The sequence below is a fragment of the Emydura macquarii genome, unplaced genomic scaffold (assembly GCF_026122565.2).
Source record: "Emydura macquarii macquarii isolate MOO-44397 ecotype Brisbane River unplaced genomic scaffold, CSIRO-AGI_Emac_v2 contig_2897, whole genome shotgun sequence".
NCBI lineage: Eukaryota > Metazoa > Chordata > Testudines > Chelidae > Emydura > Emydura macquarii.
Genome location: NW_027133034.1, coordinates 59,604,584 through 59,632,374, shown reverse-complemented (window position 1 = coordinate 59,632,374; position 27,791 = coordinate 59,604,584). Strand labels below are relative to the sequence as shown.

The following is a 27,791-nucleotide window of genomic DNA, read 5'->3' as shown; positions in this document are numbered from 1 at the left end:
TGAAAATAATTCCATTTATTTTCATGAGGCTGGGTTGATCACATAACTCATGAGTGATCCAACAAAAAACAGATCCAACCAACATGATGTTGTATTTGGTCATCTGAATCATGTCCAGTGCCAACAACCTCCTACGAATTCTCAGATAGAGTCATTCAGCAGTGTGTGGGGTTAGGTTTCTGACTCAACTCATGAAAGTCATATTAATTGCACAGAATTGAGTCTGGAGTGAGAAACACTAAGCTGTAAAAAAAACCCCATCAATGAAGGTATGAGAAAGTTCTCAAAAGATTAGCAGCCACATATGTATGTGTGGTACAGTATTAGTTAAGGATACAGACATTTTCAGTTTCTTTATTATATCACCACAAAACACGAGGCAAAGATTATGCACTTGCTTCCTTTGAAGTATTCCGATCCTTCTCTAGGAAATAAAAATGTTTGCAATTTTGATGGGGGTTTTAAAGGCAAATAGTGTTTAAAATAAGGAAGTGTAAACTGGCTGGCAAATACCAATGAGGACTGTATAATCCTTACTTTCTTTTTGCATTCTATAGTGCCAGGTATTACAAAAAAGCTGATTTAAAACCGAAGTAACATATTCCAACAAATGATCCTGATGATAGTTTACAAGATGAAAGGTACATTGCTCCAATTTTAAATAAGCTTCCCTGAGGGGTGAAGGTGGGGTGGCTGGTGAAAGAAGCATTGGAGCCATCTCTGCCAGCATGTCATCAGTGCAGAGTTCTCCTGTGTAGGGGGGTATCACACTGGTTATCTCCACCTGCTTTAAGGCCACTTTGTACCATGGCCACACAGAATGGTCTTAATTTTCTGGAGAATCCAGCCAAGTACAATACTTCTGTAACTCACAGGGATGTTATGAGACTTGATTGTAAAACATCTTGAGATCCTTAGATGGAAGGCACTATAGAAATCCAGAGTATTATTTACTTTGTTGCAACACTTTGCATTATTTAGCTGCACTTTAAAATGAAAGAATAAAAAGTATGGATTAAAGAATCATCCTTGAAGTCCTATTCCAAAGAGTGAAAGCCTGTTTGCTCTGAAACTTTACTTATACTAGACAGATTACCACGAGTGATTTAAAGTTACACTGGAAGTTCACCACAAGCAGGGCTTTGTATGCATTAATGTTTTAAAATAATCAGACCATTTGTTTGTTATATCATAAATAACCAGCAGTGGTCTTCAAACACAAACATTTTGCATCCAGGGTTCTCTTGATTGTGCTCTATGTATCATTTTATTCTAGCAGCTGGATTTTTTTCTTCTGTTTCAGAAATGCCGGTACATAGAGAGTTTACCCTTAGAAGAGTGAATGGGTAGTCATTACATTGTCTATGCCTGCATTTGGATTTCATGGAACCGTAAGTCCTGCTTACATATTACTGCCATGCATAGAATTAGAGTCCTAAAAGAGTTGTGCTTCTGAAAAGCAAAAAGCAAAAAACAATCATAGGTTGACCAGAGAAATGACTTAATTTATCAAAGTGCAATCCTTCACAAAACAATACTTTTCAAATTAATCATCAACAGCAACTCACAGAGTAATCAAATAAAAAGGTCTCTATAGTTACTTGACGATGGCAGCCTAGAAAAATCCAGGAGTCTCATTTAAGAGGAGTTTTTGAAGGAGCCTGGTGAGGTTACATTCCATTAACAGTTACCAAAGACCAAGTGCAAAGCAGTTGCTCACTATCAATAGTTGAGTTCTGCTTCAGTTAAGAAGAATGTCTCCATTAATTTCACCAGTCAAAATTTGTGAAAATGCAGGTGAAAGTCCCTTTTAATCTAATTTATTCCTTCATTTCTGGTAATCTTATTTGTTCTCATGGTGAGATTCTTTTTGAACTGATCTCCAATTTCACCAGTGGCCCTCATTCCAAAAGGCAGCTTTACTTTACTAGACAGAGTTTGCAGTCTCTGTAACATCAGGTTGAAATGTTATTACTGGATTATGAGCACACTCCTTTGAGCCTTCTGTACCAATGATGTTTGAGGAAAAATAACATCCACGTAAATTTCAATAACAGTGAAAATAAAGTTAAAAATCATGTTTTAATACAGTATTTCTAGACCCATATAAATGTAAAACTAAAAAGACTCCTAATTCATCAAACCATGATGAGACAGACTGTCAAGGGTGTTGTAATCCAGAGGTGTGGCAACACAGGTGAAAATCATTGAATTTGTGACACTCCCAGAAATAGTTTAAAAATTCAGTTATCTGTACAAGAGAAAAAGTAAATAATAAATGGGCGCGCACACACACACACTTCATTTTGGTGAAAATGTGACCTGTTATTTGAATAAAATTTATGATTAACTCCCAGATTATGGATTACATATTCCCCCATGAGTGTGTCTAACGTGGCATATTAGCATGTGCTTTAATTATATACACAAATAAGTTACTTGCATGTCCATATAGCTAGTTGGTGCCTATCTGTCCATGTTCAAATGCAAATATGTTATTTGTGTATCCACACTGAATATTTGCAGATGAGTAAAAGGGTATGTGAGAGATTGCTCGGTCCTAACTTTGAAAATCCACCCTATATCTTTTTCTGGTAGAAAACCTACATTCCTTTTAGCTGCCTGCCAAGATAAAATCTACACTGCATGAGAATGGGGGCATGGATCATCATCCATGCCAAACTCCCTGTCAGTACCTGCCCCCAGCCGGGGAAGCTAATGATCCAACCAGTGGACCAAATTCAGTGATGAATCCTGGTCATCTGCTATCTGAAGCATGTTGTGCATATGCTAAGAAGAACCACGTGAGATGGCACAAAACAGTATATGTAGCTTGAAGTTATGAAGAGTATTCCCAGTTTGCATCATGGTAAAGCTAAATTAAAAAGCTGAACAAGTGAGTTCCTCACTGAAGGTTATTTCCACTTAACACTGACATGAATTCATCTGAGCCTTCTGTCATTTTGGTAACTTCTCTTCTATTATCTCTGGTCCCTAGCCTGTATGCATGAGAGAGGGAGAATGAGAACAGAATGGCTACACTATATAGAGCATGTAATATTGCCTTATTTGAGGGCTATAGAACAGCCATGGATCTTTCTTGAGCTCAGACTCAGACTCCAAGGCCAGAAGGGATCATCATGACCATCTAGCCTGACTTCCTAAACATTGCAGGCCACAGATCCTCACCTACCCACTCCAGCCACACACCTGGGAACGAATTCTCTGTAATAACTCAGATCTCTCCAGCCATTAGAGGTATTTGCTAAGAGCAGTTGTGGATGGGCCATATGCCATTATAGGCCACCTCATCGTACCATCGTCTCCAGAAATTCTCTTAAAACAAGTTAGGTTTTTTGCCCCCACTGTTCCCATTGAAAAGCTGTTCAGAACTTCACTCTTCAAGCCTAAATTTATTGATGTCCAGTTTATATCCATTTGTTCTTGTGCCAACACTGGCCCTTAAATAATTAAATACTTAAATAATTCATCTCCCGCCGCCATGTTTATGTATTTATAGAGAACAATCATATCTTCCTTTATCCTTCTTTTGGTTAGGCTAAATAAGCCAAGAACCTTAAATCATCTCCTGTAAGTTAGATCACCATTCCTCTGATCATCCTAGTCACCCTTCTCTCCACCTGTTCTTGTTTGAATTCATCTTTCTTAAACATGGGAGACCAGAACTGCACCCAGTATTCCATATGAGACTGCCTCAGTGCCTCATATAATGGAAATAACACTTCTATCCCTCTATTGGAAGTACCTGTGGATAAGAAGCTGGATATGAGTCAGCAGTGTGCCCTGGTTGCCAAGAAGGCTAATAGCATATTGGGCTGCATTAGGAGGAGCATTGCCTACAGATCGAGGGAAGTGATTATTTCCCTCTATTCGGCATTGGTGAGACTGCATTTGGAGTAGTGCGTCCAGTTTTGAGCCCCCCACTACAAAAAGGATGTGGACAAGCTGGAGAGAGTCCAGCGGAGGGCAACAAATATGATTAGAGGGCTGGAGCACAAGACTTATGAGGAGAGGCTGAGGGAACTAGGCTTGTTTAGTCTGCAAAAGAGAAGAATGAGGGGGATTTGATAGCAGCCTTTAACTACCTGAAAGGGGGTTCCAGGGAGGATGGAGCTAGGCTGTTCTCAGTGGTAGTAGATGACAGAACAAGGAGCAACAGTCTCAAGTTGCAGTGGGGGAGGTCTAGGTTGGACATTAGAAAACGTTTTTCACTAGGAGGGTGGTGAAGCACTGGAATGGGTTACCTAGGGAGGTGGTAGACTCTCTATCTTTAGAGGTTTGACAAAGCCCTGGCTAGGATGATTTAGCTGAGGTTAGTCCTGCTTTGAGCAGGGGGTTGGACTAGATGACCTTCTGAAGTCCCTTCCAACTCTAATATTCTATGATTCCATTAGTCTTTTTCACAGCTGTATCACACTGGCAACTTATAGTCATCCTGTCCTTAACCAATACACCCAGGTCTCTCTCTGCCTCTGTCACTTCCAACTGATACATCCCCAGTTTATAGCAAAAATTCTTGTTAGTGCCTTGTACTTGCAGAGATCAGGTGTCATTAGCCCTCTGGCAGCACAGAGAGACCTCTGCAGCCCCACCATCATGGACCTGCTCTCTCCCTCACCAGTTGTGAGTGTGGGAGCTGTCTCAGGGCAGGAGCCATTCAGCAACGTGGGGGCCTCCTCAACATCCAGGGACTTGTCCTCTTCCTACAAGTCTTAACCTGGGGCATCTGCTCTGCCCCATCAGGTCCTCAGCTTTCCCTGCACCTTGCACCTACAGGGTTCAGGTGTCACTCACACCATGGCTGTGCAGGGAGCCCTCTGCTGCTCCTCTTTTATGGCCCTGCTCACTCATTCACCAGCCAGGAGTGAGGGATACATCCCCAGTAGGAAAAAGTTCAGCAGGGGGTGGTCCCCCTGGTAGCTTGTCCTCCTTGTCCTCACAGTCCTGACAGAGGTCTCTGCTCTGCTGTGTCAGGACCGTAGCCTCTCCCCACCTCGTGCCTCGGTGTCTTGGGCCCCTTGGCCATGCAGAGACCCTGCTGCAGCCCTGCTGTCAGTACTGTCCTAACCCCAATCCCCACCCTACTCCCCCTTAATTTCTAGGAACTGTAAAAATAAAAAATAGGTAAAAATTGGAACAAAATCTTATTAAAATCTATATTAATCATCAAAACTGCAAACCAAACAAAATTCTGCCAAGCTTACTTGTAATGTCATGAATTTTGCTAGGTAACGCTTTATGTCTTCCCAGTACAACATCCCTTAAAGCCCCAGAACGCCTCTTTGAAGTAGATTATTATTCTTTCTATTTTACAGAAGGGGGTCAGGACATTTATGCCTAGATAAGGATGACAGGATTGGCCCAGAGAAACCCGGTTATTTGTCCAAGCTCACAGAGGGTGGTTCCAGTCCTAATGAAAAATATGCATGTCCTCCACTGGCCATGAGTAATTCTTACAGACAAATTATATTTTTGACAATTTCAGAGGTTTTTCTGGGTGCTATTAAAGAGCCACATGTGGTATATTTCCTCGTAGTTAGAGTTTCTTTCACTTCAACTAACCTGCTTTTGAAGGAGTACAAGATCTAATTATTGCTACACAAACTTCAGACATAAGTAATCTTTCATGTGAAACACTGAATAGCAATTTCATTTTGCACTTTAGCAACTGCTGGGAAAGCAAGATGATTATTTATGAAACTCCAACATTAAGATGTAAAATTGGACTCCGAACATATTTTCAATTTTAATCTCCTTTTTTAGCCCTTAATAGCATCTAAATGTCTCAAGTTGTTTCAGAATTTCCTTTACAATCCTCTATCATATATTGCCACAATGACTGATGTTTCTGTATTTTCTTTAAGATCTCATACCTATTGAGTTTTTAAACTAAACTGTATTTAATATTAGAGTGTAAGCTTGAGGGTGAACTGCTTTTACAATAGCAAAGAGGTCCATGTGAGCCTGTCTTTCTGAAGCTGCTCTCAAACACAGTTCAGGTATTCTATAAAGTCCAAATTCATCCCCTTAACACAATCTGTTTCTAAGAACATAGAAGTTAATAATATGATAAAGTTCTGCTCAAAATTTCTCTCTGCTTCTAGGATTCCTCCATCCAGACTGTGTAGCCCACACCCTCAATCTTCTCTGTCTAGAAAGCCACCGTCCCCCCACTTCCCTGATACCTTGGTAGGGTAAAGAGCTGTCTTTCACAGTGAATCAACAGAACTCACCTAACCCTTTCTCCACAGGCTCACGCCTACTATGATGTTTTAGGTAAATGCTGCTGCCCTGTAACAGTCTGGTCTTTAAGGGTATGTCTACACAGCAGCTGCAGCAAGCCTCTCAGCCTAGGCAGACAGACTCATGCTAGTAGGGCTTAAGATAGCATGCTAAAAATAGCAGTGTGAACATTGAGGTTCGGGCTTTCAAGCCCACCCAACCCCTTAGGTTCCAGAGCCCAGCCTTCAGTCCAAACCATAATATCCACATTGCTATTTTTGGTGCGGTGGCTCAAGCCACGCTAGTGAAAGTCTATCTGCTAGGGCTCGGAGGCTTGCTCCCAGTGGCAATGTAGATGCCCTGGTACAAAAAAGTCATCGCTTCAGCTACACAAAAGATCTAAGGTCTGATGCTCCGTCACACCACCAGAGTGACATAAGCAGACCAACTGCCTTACATCCCATTAGTGTAACTGAGATCAGGCCTTTTTCTCTTTGAAGCAAAGTGTGTCAGGCCACTGGATTACATAGTGAACAAAGGAAGGTGACAGAAAAGCAATGTTTAAGGCTTGGTCTACACTTACCCTGCAATTCGGCGGCAGTCGACGGGAGTTACGCAAGCTAGGCAGAGTAGCTTGTGTAACTCCTGTCGACTGCTGTACTTCTGTTCTGCGCAGTGTCTTCACTGCACTGCGCCAACAGGAACTGTGTTCACGTCGACGCAGCACTACGCTACTTGAGGGGGTGGATTTAGTATGTCAACTTCCTGATCGATTGAGCGGGTCTACACTAACCACTCAAGTCGATCCAGATAAGTCGATCTGACAGCGGTGAATTTGCTGCCATCAGGGTAGACATACCCTAAGTAACATGAATGGGAGGAGCTGATCAATGGAAAGGGGTAAGGGCAGTGCTGTGTTATGTACCACAGCACATAATTTTCTGTGCTAACATAATTACATTTGAAAATTGTTTGTAGGTAAAAAGCAAAAAAATTCCAAGCAGCTTTAAAGAAGTCTTTTCAAACCATTCACAAATATACCAACAAATAAACAAACACTTATTTATTATTTCCTGGATGCATAAATGATAAAACATCTTTAAAATATTTAAAAATTGTATGACATATGAGTCAAATCCACGATCCTATGTGGTCTCAGCTCCATTCCCAATTAGTTCCACATTATAATTTCTCATCCAGCATAATTCCACACACATGACATTCTCTCCCTAGGAAACAATCATCATTCTTAGTTTTAAAACTTGGCTACCTTGGAGACCGAATCAACCCTTACCCTAAGAAAAGTTAGTCTCAGGGTTAGTGCTTATAGTCTTGGTAGAGTTAGAAAGAGGACATTAAATCTACCTCCAAAAATGCAGAACCTCCCATTCCATTACTGTTAAATTGAGACCAGATCACCGTCTGTTTTTCTTTTAGTCAGTCTCTTAAATTATGTATTTTAAATAACTTATAAATAAAAATTGATAAGGAATGCTCAAGAGTTGGAAAGTAGATACTGAACCTTTGATCTGTAGGTCACAACTTTCAAGATAGCTGGGATCAGAAATAACCAAGCACCATTACTGTTTGAAGGATGCTCAGCAGCCTACCAATGCGTGAAATAAGGCAGTGATTTTGGTTCAGTGTCCAATAGATAGATAGATTTCCACACTATGCAAACCACTATTGCAATTGGTAATCTTGGTAGAGAGGCCAAACCTGATTTTGAAATGAGTTCTAACCTCTTACTCCAAAAGGTGTATCCTCTGCATGGAGTTTGACGCAATTTGGCAGGCAGAGAGGTGACGCTTACATTGCTGGTACGTCTGCTGTATCTATTCTGCAGGTAGACAGGGGACTTCAGTCTTGAGTTCTGTTATGGGAGTCTTTCACATTTATAAATGATGGAAATCTTATGGGAGAGGGGAAGAATTTGATGGAACAAAGGAGCAGGATCAATTATTTGTGGGGGGATAACTAATGAGTTTGGGGTATTTGTATCCTGGGTGCCCATGGGGGATTTTAAAATGACATACACTTTGCATATGCACGTTTTATGCAAAAATCCTCAGGTTTTATACGATGTCGGCAGGCCTACTCTTGCCAGAGACATGGAATGATCCATCTAGAAAAGGAAGCCAAATCCTCTAGTCCTGGAGTACGTGAGGCACTTACCCACCACAGAGCAATAAAACAAAAGCAATAGAACATTAACACTTAAGTAACAGAAGGTGGCTCCTAAACTCACTTTCCCACATAAGAAAATAAAAAACAAACAAACTTTCCCAGCCACAGTAATCCAACCCTTGACCTCCCAATCCCCATACACCAACATAGAAACATCCTTCCTATCCCAGAAGAGCCAGAAAATTATTCAGTGACCCTCTCCGTTATCCCCCCCTCCAAAAACATTGACTTTACTGTTGTCAGTGGCAGAGAGCCCCCTATAGGATTTACACAGCCCACAGCTAGCACGAGGCATGGGAATAGGTGGGGAATCCTTAACCAGTAACAGGAATGATTAAATGAACATATTATGTATTCCTATCTGTACCAACGCCATAATATATCATTAGACACACACATTTTAATGAATGCTAATTCCATTGTGCATAGTGATCTGCTTTCAGACAGGATGGCTTAAACAAGATCTGTGTGTTTTGACATACCTCTAATCAGCTATAACTCCACTGCAACGTGTCAAACCTTTGCATCACGGACAAGGTGAACTATAAATGCTCTGTTTGCTAAGCTCAAGTAATTTCTCTTTTCAGCTATGTCACTAGGAAGTAACAGACTGAGAAATTGTGTCAGAAAGGGGACAAATTAACTAATGCATCAGTCAGGTAACAAACATATCATACTTTTAATCTCTTTTTGTTAGATGTTCACAGTACCAATTTGTGGATTTTTATTGTATTTTTGGGGTCACATCCTCAGCTGGAGTAAACATATTGTGATGGAGCGACACCAATTTACCCCAGAAAAGGAGCTGGTCCTCTGCATTCAAGTGTGTTTACCTGACTGAATTTGCTTTCTCACTGTTCTGTTAAAACACTGATAAATGCTACATTTGTTTAACCTAAGCTGACTGTTACGCTGTTTCATCTGGGGGAAATTACCATCTGGTACAGTTGAATGGAAGATGTCACATCTTCTGGGAAGCAGAAAATGTGCAAACGACAGCCTGTGTATGGGTCAAGTGTTAGGAGAAGGCTGTAATCTGCCTACACAGAGCAGTGCCACAGAAAGATCCGCAGGCACCACTGTGGGCAGAGAGCCCAAGAATGTACGGTTAAAAGGTGCTGTCACAGTTACAAATGTGTTTAGGTTTGTTTTTTTTAACCATTTCTAGTGTATTTTTAACATTCAGGAAAAAAGGAATATTAAAAGTTGACATTTCCATTCAGCAGTTCTGAAATATGTAGTAGTGTTCTGAAAGGATATGCTTTCTTTCATGACATAAAATACCAGCAGTCTGGTCAAAAATGAGATGTATAAATACACATTTAGTATGATCTTAATGTAGTGTTTTACAAGGAATGTGTTCTATGTACATGGGATCTCTCTGTTAACAACTAAAGTCTAGTCTAACATCCACATAAAATTGCTGGAGCTAAATATATATGACCTTACTGACAATGAGGTATTTATACATTATTAATTATTATTAGTGATTTTAAAACAGGAAAGTTGAAAAAGGTGTTACATGTTCAATGTTGTGGAGAATTATGTATTTTTATTATTTGCTTTCCCCACCTGTTTCATACAGAATGCCCTTGATGATTTCCACTGCTTATCAATGAGACACTGTACTAGACAGTCTATTTAATTTCATAAATAAGATACTGCTTGTTCTCATCATAAAGACCATCAGTCCCTGGCAGATATTGAAGCATGCCATATCAGGCTCACTTCACATCAATTCAGCATGAACAACTGCTTAGCAACAAGCATCCATCTCTCCCAGCGCTTTGATGCTTGAAGTAATGGAACATGCTTTTCTTTCTGCTGCATTGTGATAACATGTTTCATGAATGTTAGCATGCTACTTGGCCCACCAGCAACAGCCAATTAATACTCAAGTAACAGCACATAATGTATGAATATAGAATTCAGACACCACTTAACAATTCTCTTATTTTATGGATTTGATTATTAAAAACATCCTTGTGTTATTCACACCTGTCTGAGTTAGCAATGAAAGAAAGAATATCTTATTAAAGTAGAGACTAATTATATTAATTCAAAAAATAATGGAGCTGGTCTCTTGATATATTTGGATAAAGAATGCTGAGATAGCTCAAATACCACGGCACATCCATTCCATCTGACCTCTCTGCTTTTTCCCTTCCTCTTCCTGCCCCCTCTCTCTCCTAGGTCCCTTCTTCCATTCCATCTTTGTGTATTATTGTTACCACCACCCTAACAGCTTATGTCTGTGTAATATTTGCTGATTTTATATTAACTGGTCTCACAGCTTTGACAAGTCAAAAAGTTGCATAACTTTACTGGATGTCCTGTGACATGTGAGGCATTTGATAACATATAGAATCTGAGAGTCATTTACCTTTTTGTATTTTGTTGTTTGTTTCTTTATGAAAACACACACACCCCCACCCCCACACCCCAAAACCATCACTGCATGTGCCAGAGTAAGGACATGACAATTTCAATGCATAACGATAAAATTCTTTTTGCAGAGAGCCCTGAAACTACATGTTGTTATTTGGGACTGTCATTCTGAAGGTGAATTATACCTAGAAGACAGGAGTGCAATATGTGATTCTCTGCTGCAGTAGAGAAACCTCAGAAATCCTGGGCCTAAACATGATGTTTAACAACATTGTTCGTACAATTTCTTTGTTCAGTCCTTTCCCCCCTCTCCCAGGTCTCTATCTGTTTTGCTTATTTTGATTAAAAGTTCTTTGGGACTGCTGCTCACTATGCTTGTATAGTGCCTAGAGCAATGGGGCTGTGAACATGGTTGGTTAAAGATGCTGCCATTGTACAAATGAATTATAATTAGCATTACTCTATGAGGGAAAGACAGCAGGGTTTGTCCTCAAAAGACTTTGTGCCTAAACCAGTAGCTGCATGCAATGAGATGTCCTTTGGAGACAATCTAACAGAATGTACAGTAAATGGAGTATCAGGTTCTCTTTGGTTGATGGGCCCAGGCCCATTGCTAGGTAGTGCTCACTCCTGCTCCCTCCAACCCACATGGATGACCTAGCAGTTCTCTTAGGAGCTGCAGGATCTTAAACACTTAACCTGGTGGTTCACAGACTTTTAATGAAATATTTTCCCTCCCATGCTTGGCAAATAAACTGGAAATGTCAGTTTATCTCGGTGTTATCCCTGGCTCCCCCTCAGTTTCCCTCCCTCCTTCCCCCCCCGCACCCCCATCTCATGTGTTTTGTCTTCTTTTCCCTCTATATTTTCTATGGCTCAGGTTTTTTTTGTTTTTTGTTGTTCCTTTCTGTCTCCCCATTGCTCATTGCTTTACACATCAACTGTTCAGAATGAGGCACCCAGCAGGCTGCTGCCTCAGCTTGCATCCTCCCTGAACATATGCACTGCTTTAAGAGTGGCTGCACTGGGGAGGAAATGCAGACAGCTCTGCTGTTTTACATGGACCAAGTTTGCCCTGGGGGCAGGGAAGATCTGTGACTGTGCACCAACTCCCGCTCCCCCTCCTCCCCCCGCCCCTTCCCCCACTATTGCTCTTCTCCTCTTCATGCTCTTGAACTAGTTTAACACCCATCTGCCTTGGGGAAAGTCAGTCCTCCACTCTGGGAGCAGTGATCTGGCCAACAGGGGGCACCAGGTGAACCATAGTGACCAGAAAGAGGTGGCAGCATACTTTGCAGAGGACATAGGATGAGGAACAGGTGAGAGAGAGAGGCAGGAGCATTTATCAGTAAGCTGGAGACAGCAGCTGAGAGCTAGCTATGAAGGGTAGATCAAGCAGTAGGTCCCAATAGCCGTCCACAAGTAGAACTGGACCACAAGAAGCAACCCTGAAAGGCTGGCTGATACAGCCATGAGCCAACAGAGAACAAGACTGAGAAGAGAAGAGCAACTAACAGAGTAGGCTGATGTGTAACCTCATGGTGGAGCTGGGAGAGGGCCTGGAGAGCTTCTGTTGTGACAGGAGTGCTGGCTCCCGGGGAAAGGCAGCCCTGCCCATGGTAAACTCAAACAAGCAAACATCACAAGTTGTGAGGAACACAGGCATTAGTGGCAATGGAAAGAATCCTGAATGTGTCTACTGCTCTTGCCTTCAAGATTGTAGCTTACCAGACATGCCACTGAGGGCTTGTCTACACTTATAATGCTACAGAGGCACATCTGCACCCCTGAAATTGCGCTGCTGTAGTGCTTTAGTGTAGATGCTGCCTATGCTGGTGTGAGGGGTTCTTCCACTAGCATAGGTGATCCACTTCCCTGAGAGGCAGAAGCTAGGTCAACGGAAGTGCTGTCTATATGGGGACTTAGGTTGATTTACTGCTGCCACTCTGGGGTGTGCATTTTTCACACTCCTGAGTGATGTAGTTAAACCCACCTAATTTTCTAGCGCAGACCAAGCCTACCTCTGTGACAGGGACTGGTGTCCCACAATAACTTGCTGCAGGGTGAGAACAGTGCCATCACACTAGCATTGGATGGCTGTCTGGTGTTAATGGAAGCCCCTAAACAATGGGTTGTATGTTCAAGATAAGTTGCATAGTCCCTTTTATAAGGGATGTTTATGCAATCCGAGTGGGTTGCGACTCCATGGATAACCATTTGTGTTAGAATTCAGCTTTAGATACTGTCACGGGCTGGTTTCTTGACACAGAATACCTAGGTGTGTTATGAATGTGTTGGGGTGGCTTCTGAGACCTTATCCTCTTGGTTCCCAAGAACTCAGCTCAGCTCCAAACTCATCACTGAGGTTTCTTTATTGGCATACAATCAAACGACATTTGAACTGATCAGGCTCAAGAGTAGAATGTGGGCATAGGGTGTACCACACATCCCAAGTTAGACAGCAAACCTCTTTCTTCATATTCATTTTCACATTACATTGCATTTACTACACATTGCATCATGTTTTGGGGCTGGCTTGATTTCTTTGGAGGAACCAATCTCTGTACTAAATGCTCTGTCCACGCATAACTTACACTTTACTTCATTTTACATTCCAGACTTCTTTTATCCATTGTTAATGGTTCCCTAGTTGTTCCCCAGTGACATTCTGTTTCCAGCCTGCTATTTAATTGACCTCCCTAATCATCTCCCCCCTAGAAACGAGGCCCCATCCATGTCCGATTACTCATGTCAAGCCAGGCCTACATACCACTGCTTTTGTTTTTATATTAGCATTCATTTCATTTGCATTATATTCCAGTCTTTCTGTGCTTTCCTTTTTAAGCAACTCATTCCCAAGACCAATAGCTGTAATCATTTGAACCACCATTAATACTGGGCTCAAAGTACAAACCAGATGGTGCAAGCTCATCTCCTCCAGTGTAAACCCACATTATAAGATTGCTCTGCCTTTAAAGCATCCTTCTGTAATTTGCTTTTATAAAAAACTGGTACAAAATATTAAAATCTTTCCATTTATCACCACAGGAAATTTGGGTGTGAAGCAGAACAGAGGCCAATTAAAATAAAATTCCCTGGGTTCATACCAGAAGTAGTCCTCTTCAGTCACCACACAATACTTAACATAGGCAGCTTTGATTTTACCAATGTTCCAGCATCTCAACCATACTGTGCAATTTGGATACTGTTCCCCCAGAGTGAATCCACATGCTAGCAACTCTGTCTGTAAGACATTACACCTGCAGGTGCAAACAGCAGTACAAGCCTGGGACTTTCCAGACCTTGCATTGTCTTGCAAGACTACTAGAGAGGGAAAACAACCTTCTTTCACACTGTACATGTTGAAGTAATTTCACATTTAACTTCAGGGTATTGGACCCTTGTTAATTTTCTTACCCTGCGCCAACTGGTGTCACTTCTCTTTTCTGTCAAGATAAAAGAGGGCATATTTTCTTGCTCCATATCACTTAAGACCGCTTTTACTTTGTGTAGTGTGTATCGTCCACATACTACACATGTTGTTGTTATTAGAACATCTATTAAATAAGTGTGTTTTTTTAATTTTGTGGTCCATTGCTATGTTGTAAACAATTTATTAAGAGACCAAACAAATCTTTTAAATTTGCTTGGCTTAGCCTTGCCAGCTAAGCCGTTGCACTTTCTTCTTTTTTAAAATGGTTTTATATACCTAAAGTTTTCCTTTTGTAAATTGCAAATGATAAGTAAATGACATATTTACATTTTTTACATTTTGAAACTGCAATTTTTATATTTAAACTTTGAACACATTTTTTAAAACAGGTGAGAACTTTTTGGCCTCTGCTCTGATAACTGCAATATTTTGTTTTTCTGCTGTTTTTACTCCCTTATTTTTCTTCTGTGTCTCAGCTTTAGTAAGCCGATTGTTACAATTACATTTCCAACAAGCAGTATTTCTTTCTTAACTTACTAGATGTTCCCTTCCCACCCACCCCCCTTTTTGGTTAACAATCTGTTGTTTGAGCTGATTAATGTCCTTTGCATTGCTCTTAATTTTGTTTTTAATTTTTGTTTTGTTTGTTTTTACACACAACTGTACCCAGGTTACATCCCCACTAGTATATTCGGAAGCAATGAATCCATATTGGAAATTTCAGTGGCATTCAACAGATCTCTGCTGTACTCTTCCAAGTTTCTTTTCTCTCTCTTTAATACCACTTTTTCAAGGTTCTTTTTTCACCTGGTCCTAGTCTCCTCCAATACTTCTCAGAGGAGTCCATACGGTCCACCCTTAGATTTAACCTACTTATCCTTAAATGCTTCTAGTACCATGCTAGGTCGTGACTCTTACACTAAGGCTATGTTTACACTTACCTCAGCGATTCGGCGGCGGTTGACCGAGGTTACGCAAAGTACTCAAAAAACTTGCGTAACTCCCATCGACTTCTGTGCTTCTCTTCTGCACGCTGTCTTCACTGCATTGCGCCAACGGGAACCACGATCCCATCGTCGCAGCACTACGCCACTTGAGAAAGTGGTCTTAGTACGTTGACTTCTGGATTGACTGAGTGGGTCTCCACTGACCACTCAGTCAATCCAGATAAGTCGATCTGACGGCAGCGACTTTGCTGCCATCAGTGTAGACATAGTCTAAGTATATACGTTACCTGCTCTAGACTAGAGTATCTGAGTCATGGCACCAGTATGTTGAGGTAGCCTCTGAGACCTTATCCAAACTCAATCAATGAGGTTTCTTTATTAGCATACAATCAAACTACACTTGAGTTAATCAGGCTCAAATGAAAGAGGTAAGTACAGAGCATACCACACCTCTCAAGTTCCAAAACAAACTTCTTCGATTATGTATACTTACACATCACACTGCATTTACTACACATCGTATGACACATTTTAGGATGTGCTTGCTTATATTGTAGAAACCAATCCCTGTACAGCATGCTCTATTCACCCATGATTTACTTTATACCTCATTTATGTTTCAGGCTTATTTTATCCATTGTTATCTTGCCCATTGTAAATGGTTCCCTGGGTGTTCCTTCTTATTTTAGCTAAGACAGACATTCTGTTTCCAGCCTGCTGATTTATTTACCTCCCTAATCCTGTCTCCCAAAAAGAAGGCCTCACCCATGACCAATTACTCATGTCAAGCCAGACCTACAGAATGACCAATAACAAAGTCTGGCAAGAATGCTATGTGGAAAGAGTGAATCCCACCACATGCTAGAGCCAATGTAGGAATCTTTCCAAATAAGGATTCTTGCCACTTTCAGAGAAACACTCAAATCAAAATGGATCCAGAAAATGACAGACAAAACTGGGTTTCGCAGTCACTGATTCCCATTACAATTTGATGCATATGGAGCTGATTTATACCAATTTATTCATGAACAGTAGAGCGGGATGCTGATGTGTTAAAGAGAATAAACAAGCAGTATAGGTGCACCACTTGCATTTGGAAAAATTTTCACGTTAGCCTTTCCCTATATAGAGCAAGCCACAAACCTTCATTTTTGGGGCCAACTCTGCTTTATCAGCATGTACACCTGGCAGATGCATACTGGAGACTGGGAAGATTTCACATAGGTCATTTGGTGCTTTGTAAATTGACTTGGAGAGAGATTTGGTGTAACATAGTGGTTTAGACAATTAACATTTCCTGCTTTGTGAATAAAGAGGAATATAAAGAAAATAGAATTTAAGTGAATTAAGCAAGAAAGGAAGACAATTATATTAGATATATCACCCCCCACTCCGCCCCATAAAATAAAATTCAACCATCTAACAACAAAATAGGTAACTAAGATCCATTTATATTTCCATAGCAACCCATTCCTGTAGAAAATTTATCATTGCTTTAGGGCTTATTTTAGATATCTTATGTTAAGACACTTAGTAATATTTGTGCAGTTCATCTAAAGATTTCCTGAAGTAAGGTAAATCACTTGTCAGTGTGTATTTCTTTCACTATTTACATCTTATAGTTCCAAAATTGGTGAATTTAATTACGAAAATTGGCACTTTGACTTGTACAAGTCAAACACCTCATTTTTAACTGGTTCTATTTTGAATGTAACAACTGCTGTATACACAAATCTTGTAGCTGAGCTTAGAAAAAAAATGCTATATTTTTTCCTGATGAAACCAATGCTTTATTTTAAAAGCAGTACTAGTAAGCAGAAATATCTGTCCTTAAAACTGATGGAAGAAGGTCCCTTTTGTGATCAAAATGTACAGACACAGTGAAGCAAAGATATTTCTGATAAAATGAGACATTTACATTAGACGAAACCTCCACCATAAAATATGAGACATTGGTTTTGGCTGGTAAATCATACAATTTCAACAGGCATGCTGGAACCAATTGATCTTGAAATTAGTAGCAAGTGACTTACCCTTGTGCTGATCAAACACTGATGAGGTACTAAAATCCATTGTGGTCTATCTCATTATGTACAGCTAGGCCAGGCAAATTCTATCTCCGTGGTTTCCAGGGAAGAATTCCATATATTACAGTAAACAATATATGCAATGATAGCTGTCGCCAATCTTCTTGTTTGAAAATCAAACTTGCTTTACGGCTGCAGGTTGTTGTCAAGGCAAAGACACGGTCACTCACATAATGAGAATGGTATATTCTGTTAGTTAAGGACCCTGTTAAAAAGAAATGGGCCAGAAATGGCCTAATTGAGCTTTTAGGTCTTGAAAACACCCTCCCTTAAGAGGTGCAAACTGTTTTTGATCAGGTCTGAGAAAGACACTACAGATCACCCAGCATCAGCAAAAAGAATGCTGGCTTTAAACAAACAGAAATTTCAATGGGTGAATGAGGATTCACTGTGGCAAACAGAGCATGTGCAAAACTGCCAATGCAATTTGGATACTGATGTACTCATTTTAGAAGCCAAACTGAATATGCTATGTTCACAAACAATGCTTTCTGAATTGACTGTTATATAAATATTGTAGTAGGCATACATTCTAGTTTATTAATTAAATGATGCCTACTTTAATCAGCCACCCACCTATTTAACTGAGTGAGTTTTGAATAGTAAGGAGAACATAAATAAAAGGGAATGACATTTATTGCTGTATTTAATAGATATGGTTTAAAAGTTCAGTGTAACTGTTCTCAGTAACCATGGTTAGTTGCAACTGGAAACCTTAATGTAAACATGTTTGGTATGTTTTAGGCAGTGTTTTAATGAGCTATTACAATGCGATTTGTAATGTACACATTTTATATTTACTCTCCAAGCCAAAGGAGAGGGAGTCGAGATATAGGCCTGTTAGTCTGACATTATCTGGGCAAGATAATGCAGTTGCTGATATGGGACTCGATTAATAAAGAATTTAAGTGAGGGTAATATAATTAGTGCCAATCAACATGGTCTATGGAAAGTAGACCCTGTCAAATCAACTTGGTATCTTTTTTGAAGAGATTACAAGGTAATAGCATCGATACAATATATTTAGACTTCTGTAAGGCATTTGACTTGGTGCTGCACAACATTTTGCTTAAAAAACCTAGATAGATATAAAATTAACATACCACACATTAAATAGATTAAAAGATGGATAAGTGATAGGTCTCAAAATATAATTGTAAACAGCGAATCATCATTGAACAGGTGTGTTTCTAGTGGAGGCCCGCAGGGATTGATTCTTGGCCTTACACTATTCAACCTTTTTATTAATGATTTGGAAGAAAACATATCATCACTGATAAAGTTAGCAGATGACACAAAAATTCAGGGAATGGTAACTAATGGAGAGGACAAGTCACCCATACAGTGTTCTGGATAGTTTGGTAAGATGGCTGCGAGCAAACTATGCATTTTAATAATAACAAATTTAAAAATAACAAATAACAACAAAGAATGTAGGCCCTACTTAGAGGATGGGGGACTTTATCCTGGAAAGCAGTTACTCCAAAAAAGATTTGGAGGTTGTGGTGGATAATCAGGTGAACGTGAGGTCTCAGTATGACTCTGTGGCCAAAAGGTCTAATGTGATCTTGGGATGCATAAACGGGAATCTCAAGTAGGAGTAGAGAGGTTATTTTATCTCTGTATTTGGCACTGGTCAACCACTGCTAGAATACTGTATCCAGTTCTGGTGTTCACAATTCAAGAAGGATGTTAATAATTTGGGAGAGATCAGAGAAGAGTCCTGAGCATGAATAAAGGATTAGAAAACATGCCTTTCAGTAATAATCTTAAAGAGCTTAATCTTTTTACCTTAACAAAGAGAAGGTTAAGGGATGACTTGATTTCAGTGTCTAAGTATCTACATGGGGAACAAATATTTAATAATTGGCTCTTCAGTCTATCACAGACTCAGACTTTAAGGTCAGAAGGGACCAATATAATCATTTAGTCTGACTTCATGCACAGTGCAGGCCACGGAAACTCACCCACCCACTCCTGTAATAGACCCCTAACTTAAGACTGAGTTATTGAAGTCCTCAAATCATGGTTTAAATTAAAGACTTCAAGGTACAGAGAATCCACCAGCAAGTGACCCATGGTCCAAGCTACAGAGGAAGGTGAAAAAACCCCAAGGCCTCTGCCAATCTGCCCTGGGGGAAAATTCTTTCCTGACTCCAAATATGTCAATCAGCTAAACCCTGAGCATGTGGGCAAGACTCACCAGCCAGATACCCAAGAAAGATTTCTCTGTAGTAACTCAGAACCCACCCCATCAAATGTCCTATCACAGACCACTGACATATTTATTACTAGTAGTCATAGATCAGTTAATTGCCAAATTAGGTTGTCCCATCATACCATCCCCTCCATAAATTTATTAAGCTTAGTTTTGAAGCCAGTTAGGGTTTTTGCCCCCACTGCTTCCTTTGGAAGGCTGTTCCAGAACTTTACTCCTCTGATGGTTAGAAACCTTCGTCTAATTTCAAGTCTAAACTTCCGGGTGGCCAGTTTATATCCATTTGTTCTTGTGTCCACACTGGCGCTGAATATAAATAATTCCTCTCCCTCCCTTGTATTTATCCCTCTGATATATTTAGAGAGAGCAATCATATCTCCCCTCAACCTTTTTTTGGTTAGGCTAAACAAGCCAAGCTCTTGGAGTCCCTCTCATAAGGCGGGTTTTCCATTCTATGGATCATCCTAGTATCCCTTCTTTGCACCTGTTCCAGTTTGAATTCATCTTTTTAAAAGTGGGAGACCAAAACTGCACACAATATTCCAGATGAGGTCTCACCATCGCCTTGTATAACGGTACTAATATCTATCAGAGAAAGGTATACCACGATCCAATAGCTGGAAGTTGAAACTAGACAAATTCAGATGGGAAATAAAGCGTACATTTTTTAACAGTGAGAGTAATTGGAATAGCTTACCAAATGTCATGGAGAATCTACCAGCACTGACAATATTTAAACCAAAAGTGGATTTTTTTCTAAAAGATATGCCCTAGGAATTATTTTGGAAAAGGTCTATGTCTTGTATTATACGGGATCTACATGATCCCAATGGTCCCTTTTGTTCTCATAGATTCATAGCTTCCAAGACCTAAACTATTTTTTCCTGCAGGGACCCTGCCTCCATAGGTGCTGGAACTAGGGATACTGGGCATGCTCCTGCACCCCCTGGCTTGAAATAGTTTCCTTCATATACAGAGTTTATAGTTTGGTTCAATGGCTCTCAGCACCCCCACTATACAAATTGTTACAGCACCCCTGCCTGCTTCCTTCAGTGTGCAGGGTGCACTCTGTGCAATGTATGAGACCAAAATTCTGCAAATCTTTGCATTACGCTGGGTCAACACCTAATTGCAATTACCATGGTGTAAGTAAGATAAAATGCACTTACTATGAATTTACTTTGACCTCATGAGAGCACAATTGGGCCAGCGAAAGACAAGGAGTTGTGGATGAGGCAGGAACCTGCTCAGCGAACAGTAAGGACAAAAATAAGTTAACTGAGCACCATCTAACCTATAAAATGAATGAGTCAGGGATCTTAACAATTAAAAAGATGAGCAGTGCTGACACAGGGGATGTGGGGAAAGCTGTCAGAAAACCAAATCTAGCTCCCTGATTCTCCATCAACCCAGTTCTGGTATGAGTCAGAGAAGCCTAGAGAAATTTACATTAGTGATGATCATTGGGGCATAGCTCTGCTCTACCTGACCTAATCACTCTATATCCCTATCATGCATAGCTTCTCATGAGAGTTTTCCCTTCCACAAGAGGATTCTGTGCTGGTTGTCTATAGCCAGAATCCAGCTCCTTTGCACAGTCTAAGTGGTGAAAAGGAGCTGGATCACACCAGAGAATCTGGTGCAAAGACTTCATCATTATGGTCAACCAGAAGAGGCAGAGTTAAATCTGTGTAGGCAACCTTAACATTGGTATTTCTTAATTTGATGGCTTCCCTTGTATTCTTAACATTATGTAGTTTTATTATTTAATAGTTGCAAACATTGTTTTGCTGCTAAGAGCCCACTGTGGGTGTAATAAGACTTGACAAATATTCAGAACCTCAAATGTTTAAATTTGAATCTGAATCCAAACTGCTTAAAATTCAGGGCTGTTAAGCTACAACAGGCAATTTTAGAGATAGAAGACACCCCAAAATTCAAGGCCAGTTTTGAAGTTCTCTAGCATTTGAGGGTGTTTGAAACTGGAGCATTGGTTTGCATAAAGAAATCTTGTTTTGGGTACTTTGATATCAAAGCTTTGATTTATTTATATTGCTTTCTTTACTTGACTGCCAATTTATTCATATAGGGAATTTTTATACTATTTCCTTTGAGTGAGCTCAGGCTTATTTATAGTGCAGTAGTCCTCCCTACGCACTAGACATTGTATGTAGACATAAAAACACAGTCTATTCTGGTCTGTATAGGTGCTTTTATTACCCTCATCACTGTTGTATCTGAGTGCCTTCCAGTAGTCATGCCCTGAGGAGCATGTCCCAAAAGACAAACAGCCATGTAAAAGCAAAGGAGGGCATCTATATATTCTTAATTTGAATAGTATCTGTTAGACTGAGGGCAAGAGACACTACAGAGCACAATGGCCATTGATTGACTGAACATTCCTTGAAGTAGGGAGATAAACCTGTGTAAGCATTGTAGGGAGCAGATTAGTTTTGGGATCCTGTGAAGGGCACAAGAAAGACTCCTTGCAGCAGGATGGGATTTTATTTGGTGATCACTTAAAACCAGTGTGTAGTCTCCAACCAAGAATCTGAGAACAAACATTTTTTGCTCTGTTTCATCCATTGAAATACCCCAACTGTTCCCTTAAACAACAGATTCAACACAAACTACTTAAACTCAAAATACTATAGTCACTGCTTTTGTTTGTGCATTTTAGAAACCAAATACTCAACAGAAAGTGAAAAGATCAACAAAGGTCAATGCTTCCCCAGAATTATATTTGCTTCTGGAGATTTATTGAAAGAACACAAGGGTTTTTACATTTTAGTCTCAGCAAGAATGTTGTAACATCAATTTTTTTACCAAGAGGTCAGCAGCATCCACAAGGCAAATGACTGATGAACAATTTTAAAAATCTCACTCATTCTTTCCTCTGGATTTCTGAGTGCAGCCTTTCCCCTCTGTCCTACTGACCCTGTGAGTTCTTCAGGGCAGGGACTGTTTCTATTTTGAGTCTCATGTAGCGTTGGACACACTGGTGGTGCTTAACCCATGACTGTGTACCTTTTACACATTTTACACTATATTAAGTAATCATCAAAACAATCTAACACACACAAAATAAGGCTCTGAACCTTCCGTTGGATTTGCCAAAGTAGAGCTGGTTGCAAAATTAGGGCCTCAATCAGTAGTACAGCAATGCTGGACATATTGGAGCTCAAAGGTTGTCATAACTGCCTAACCTTAGACTTTTGGCTCAAGTCCCGGGGTTTTTTCAGGGAGAGGGTGATATTTAAGACTCACAGAAACATCTCCAAAGACTTAAGGCTATTGTCAGTGTGATGGGCATGGATTGTGAAAGTGACACCGAGTAGGACAGAGATGGAATCGAAGGACTGGTACTGTCCCATCTAGGCAGGAGGCAAAGAGGATGGTTCTTATACTATCGGCATTTGGATTTTAACTGAAATTTTTCTGTTTTTTAAAGTGATGCCTTTTTTAATGGAAGAGAAGCCCGGCTAGAGGTCAGGATTGGAGTGATCACAGATGAAAACTTCAGGTGTTGTGATTTACCATTGTATGCAAGTACAGAATGGTAACTGTGTGTTTACACTGAGCCATGTTAATTCCTGCATGATGCTTGGTTTGTCAAGAAATTGTGATATTTTCTATCTTGGTGCAGGGCTGGGAATAAAGTACTTTAGAGTTCAATTTCTGTCTTCGCTACTACCTTCTGTATGAACACAGGCAAGTCAGGGTCCAACTCTGAATCCATTTTGCACCCTTAACATTGTAGGCTTTGGGGAATGAATCACATTTTTGTTATGTTTGTACAGCATCTAGGATGGTCTATAACTTACCTTCCTCATAGATGTGTTGTGAGAAATAATGAGCTAATGTTTGTACAACACAAATATTGTTTTTATAGGATCTGATCTGGTGAGCCTAGGTCAAGCTCTGAGCACAGCGATAAAATATACCCTATGTACATAACATTGACTCTTCGGTCTTACTGAATTGCAGTTTTAATAAACTGATTAGAGGGCATAAAAATAGGTTAAAAATAATACCCAAGGACCACTGGTAACCTGCCTCCTCCTGCTCTCAGAAGCATCTGTCATCTCTCTAAAGATCTAGAACAGCAGGTTCACCATGAAACAGTTTCACGTGGTATGTGAACAAGCATGTCGGTGGGCTGAGAGGTAGGGCTAAACTCATTGCTGGCAACACTCCACCAAAGTGTACAAAGCTATGCACAATTGTCCAGAGTAAAGCTGACCCACAGTCTTCATTCTCCCAAAAGTGGGATATTAAACGACATATCTCCTGGTACGTATCTAAGCACCTATTTACTCCTGCACACCTGGGCAAGCCTGTAGTCCATGTCATAATCTAGTCGTCAGTAGGGACAATATTTTTGCAGCATACAGGATATTCACATGTTACACACAACATTGCCTCCATTGAAATCCACTGCAAGACCCCATTGACTTCAGTGGGAACAGGCCTGAGCTCATTTACACCATCTCACTTCCTATTTCTTCAGGCATGTTTTGAAAGATTTAGGAATCCTGTCTTCTATAACTTTTGATAGTTTTATTGTACCAGATGGCATTGTACCACTGCACGGAAAATTCAAGACTCTGTAACAATCACTAGGACAACCTCCATTTAGTCAACAAATGGTAACGTGGGGAGATGTTTTCTGTTAATTTTTCATAGCTTTATATTTGAATCCAAGTTTTAAAACTGACTTTGAATGAAAGGTGCACAGTCAAGGTAAGGCCATTAATTTCACAAATTCTACATATGTACATTCAACCACATGCTTCTAAAACCTAAATTAGTTTTGGCTTGATATAGAGCCAGTAGACAATCACTTTGTGCTTCTGGATGGGCAAATCAATCATTATTAGAACAGGACAATATCTTTTATTCAAAACTATTGACGAGGCAGTTTGGAGGAGGGGAATTTTTCTCTTTCAATATTCTGATTTTTTTTTAAATTTACTATCCAATTTTTTTTTTGTTTATTTTCCTCTTTCTCCCGCCCTCCACGGTGCCAGTGAAAACTGGGTGGGAAGGGGGGGGGGAGAACCACTACAAAATTAAATGTATTCTTTTTGTTAAAAAGTCTCAATATTTTGTAATTTTTCATGAAAATTGCTTGAAATACAAGATTTCTGTGTGCTGCTTTAGCCACTATGTTGCCTACTGAAGCTGTGGAGACAGAAGAGTTGCTAGTGGATACAGAAGGAGTGAATGAGTAGCAAGTGTTGCAAGAGAGCTGGCAATCATACATGAGGGTCCTGTGGTTAAGCACTCAAATCAGGAAGTGACGAAGGTAACAAGTTCCCCCTTGTAGATAAATATTATGATTGGGTTTGATTACTGACTCGGTCTAAGTGGACCTTGTGGCTGCTGGGAGCCAGTTGTGACTCCCTGGTCTGGACACCCAGCTGAGGTCCAGAAGGAAGTCTCAAAGGGTATGTCTACACTGCACCTGTGAGCGAGCCTTCCACCATGGGAAGACAAACTTGTGTGAGGAAGCAGGGGCATAGCTATGAGCAGGCCCACCCAATCTGTTGCTTCTGCTGCCTACGCTCTGCTTAAGCTACCCTGGCGCATCAGGCAGCTTTCGGCTGGTCACTACCTGAACTTCCTGCTTCTGTTTATGTGGCTGGAAGCGGGAAGTTCAGGAAGCAACCAGCAGAGAATCACTAAACTGCCTGAATCTCCAGTTGCCAAGGTAACCGGAGTGTCCAGCAGCTTAGTTTCTCAGCCCAGGCATTTCCTGAACTGCCTGCTTCCAGTCACATTACTGAAAGCAGGAAATGGCCCAGGCCCACCCAAATCAATCAGTGGCACTGCCAGAAAATCTCTTCTGGCTTCGCTCCTGTGAGGAAGGCTAGAGCTAGTGTGCTAAAATTAGCAGTGTGGACACTGTGGCACTGGTGGCAACTCAGGCTAGCCACCACAGCTTGGACTGAAGAGTGTCAAGTGGGCTTGAGAGCCAAGACTCTATTAGACAGTATTATATCATAGTCATCACTGCAATTCCTCTCAATGGTTTATAGCACTAGTGTAATGCTACCCAATTCCAGTAGATGGTGAACTTTGCTCACTACTTTTTTCTTTTTCTATTTGGTAGCAGAATTGACTGCATGTATAGACACTGATGTTGCTTTTCCAAATCATTTTAATTGGCAGAGAAGAAGATTAGCTGTTAGGAACTGGTAATCTTGAATGTGATGCAGTGCATTAAGAATAAAGAGTAGCTAGAAAATTAATAAATTTTCATTCCAGAAGATAGATTACAATAAAGACAAATACAAAACTAGTTGTATAGCAATACCCAAATCTTGAATCTCTGTATAAACCTTTGATACCGTTTTCATTGATATGTAAGCAAATAGCCTAACCCATATTTTACCTCTTATGCCTCAGTGAGAAAAGGCCTGTGATTTAGAGATAATCTGGGAATTATAAAACGTCTGAGAACACACAGGGTCAGTAAGAAGAATAGGGAACAAAATAACAAGTGACTGACCAGGGACCAGCAGTGTGGGAGAGGAGCAATCACATTCCAGAAGCAGGTATGTGTCAGAGGAAGAACACTATTCTCATTTGATGTGTATAGTTACAATGAGAAGAGGCAAAGTGTTCTGTCCTGACATCAAGTTGGAGAAGAAGTTTGTACAGGGCCAGGAGTCTTAAATTCTGTTCCTTGCTCTGCCATTGTCTCACTGGGAAATTTGGTCAAGTCACTAGTCACGTCAATGTCTCAGTTTCCCTCTCTAAAAGTAGAGATTATCATACTTATCTAATTGACGGGGGTGTTGAGAGAATTCAGTAGCATAAAGCACTGGACGTGTCTTGGAACAAAGGCACCATCATTTATTGAAGGAGTAAAGAGTGTTAGTTGCTTTACAAAACAAAAAGGGATCATCCTTGCCCTTTGATCTTATGCTTAAAGCACACACAAGTGTTGATAGACAAGAGGCAAGGAGAAAGAGTGAGACAGGAGGACATGGATTACAGTAATACTAGTAATGAACTTTTGATAGCAGCATCTTTTGATGCATATTGCAGGTTTTTCTTTGTTATAGGATTAAATTTTATTTTTAAAAGGTATGCCCTGTCTGTCTTTCTCTATCAGTTATACAGAATGCTGCGTGTCTTTAGGATGGACTATATCAAGATTGTGGGACACTTGGATGGTTTAACGTGGGAAGTGTGCAAATCCAAATAGGCAAAACTAAACTGAGAATAGGGAGTCTAGGTTGAAAGAAATTGTCAGAAGAAACCTAGGAATGGATTTTACCATCAATGTAGCTAATCCATGTCTCCGAGAGGTGGTAGCCAGGACAATAGAAGAATTCTTCTGTCGACCTAACTGCATCTATACCTGAGGTTAGGTCTACCTAACTACAGTCCTCAAGGCAATACATTTTTCACATCCCTGAGCCACGTAGCCAGTTCAATCTAATTTTTAAGTGTACGCCAGCTCTAGGTGTTCATCTAAGTCAGCTGCTGGGCAGCTTTTCTTAAATGACTGGCAAATAGTGAGCATCAAATCCATTCAGACATTGGCCTCAGCAGTAATAGAAGTTTAATTACACACAAACACAAGAATTAGCTCTCGCCATCAACTTCTACAATGTACTGAGTACAAATAAGTTTCCCTAGGATACCGTTTATGAAGGTTCAGGTCTTTCTATAACGTTCTTATTAAAGATTTCTGATTTGTGCTGCTGTGGTTATGTTTGTGCCCCAGTAGTTTCATGCCTTTGGAATTAATTTTTGCCCTCTGTTTGACACATGAAGATCTAGAGTGTGCCTTATACAGCTCTCTAGGAGTGCTCTTGGTAACAGTAATTGGGAACACGCCGGAAACTGTGCCAGGGTCGTCAGCTCTATATTTTGAAGCCAGTTTGAATGGAGTGGAAGATATCTGGATACTGCTAAAACCAGTGAGAATTTAGGTTTGTTTATATACAAGGTAAAACATTTTTTTCCCAAAATTAAAAAGGAAAAACCTGTTTAAACTTGTAGTTACAAAGGTGCCCCAATCCAGTTAAATTAAGAATGGCACTTCAACACAGTTCTAACACAAAACCCAAAATGTTTCTGTACCTTGTACACAGACTGCATACAATAAGTCAGCAGCATCTATTTGTTAGTATAAACCATAACAAAATCAGTTTAACTTTTCAGTCTTTGATCACTATCCCATAGTTCATAAACTCAAACATAAGAACCTGCATGGAAGGAGATGAAAGTCAAATGATATAAGCCTAATCATTTCTTGTTTAACTTTGCTA

General features: G+C 40.3%; 1 protein-coding gene and 1 long non-coding RNA gene across 2 annotated transcripts in view; one reads left to right on the top strand and one right to left on the bottom strand.

Moving 5' to 3' along the window:
• ANKRD55 (ankyrin repeat domain 55) overlaps positions 1–27,791 on the bottom strand; it is a 112,842-nt gene that overhangs the window by 48,959 nt on the left and 36,092 nt on the right. The gene's annotated exons all lie outside the window — the stretch shown is intronic.
• LOC137166908 (uncharacterized) lies at positions 600–23,053 on the top strand. Its single transcript, XR_010923868.1, has 4 exons — positions 600–641; positions 1,304–1,391; positions 9,018–9,089; positions 22,955–23,053. It is a non-coding gene; the product is annotated as an uncharacterized lncRNA (long non-coding RNA).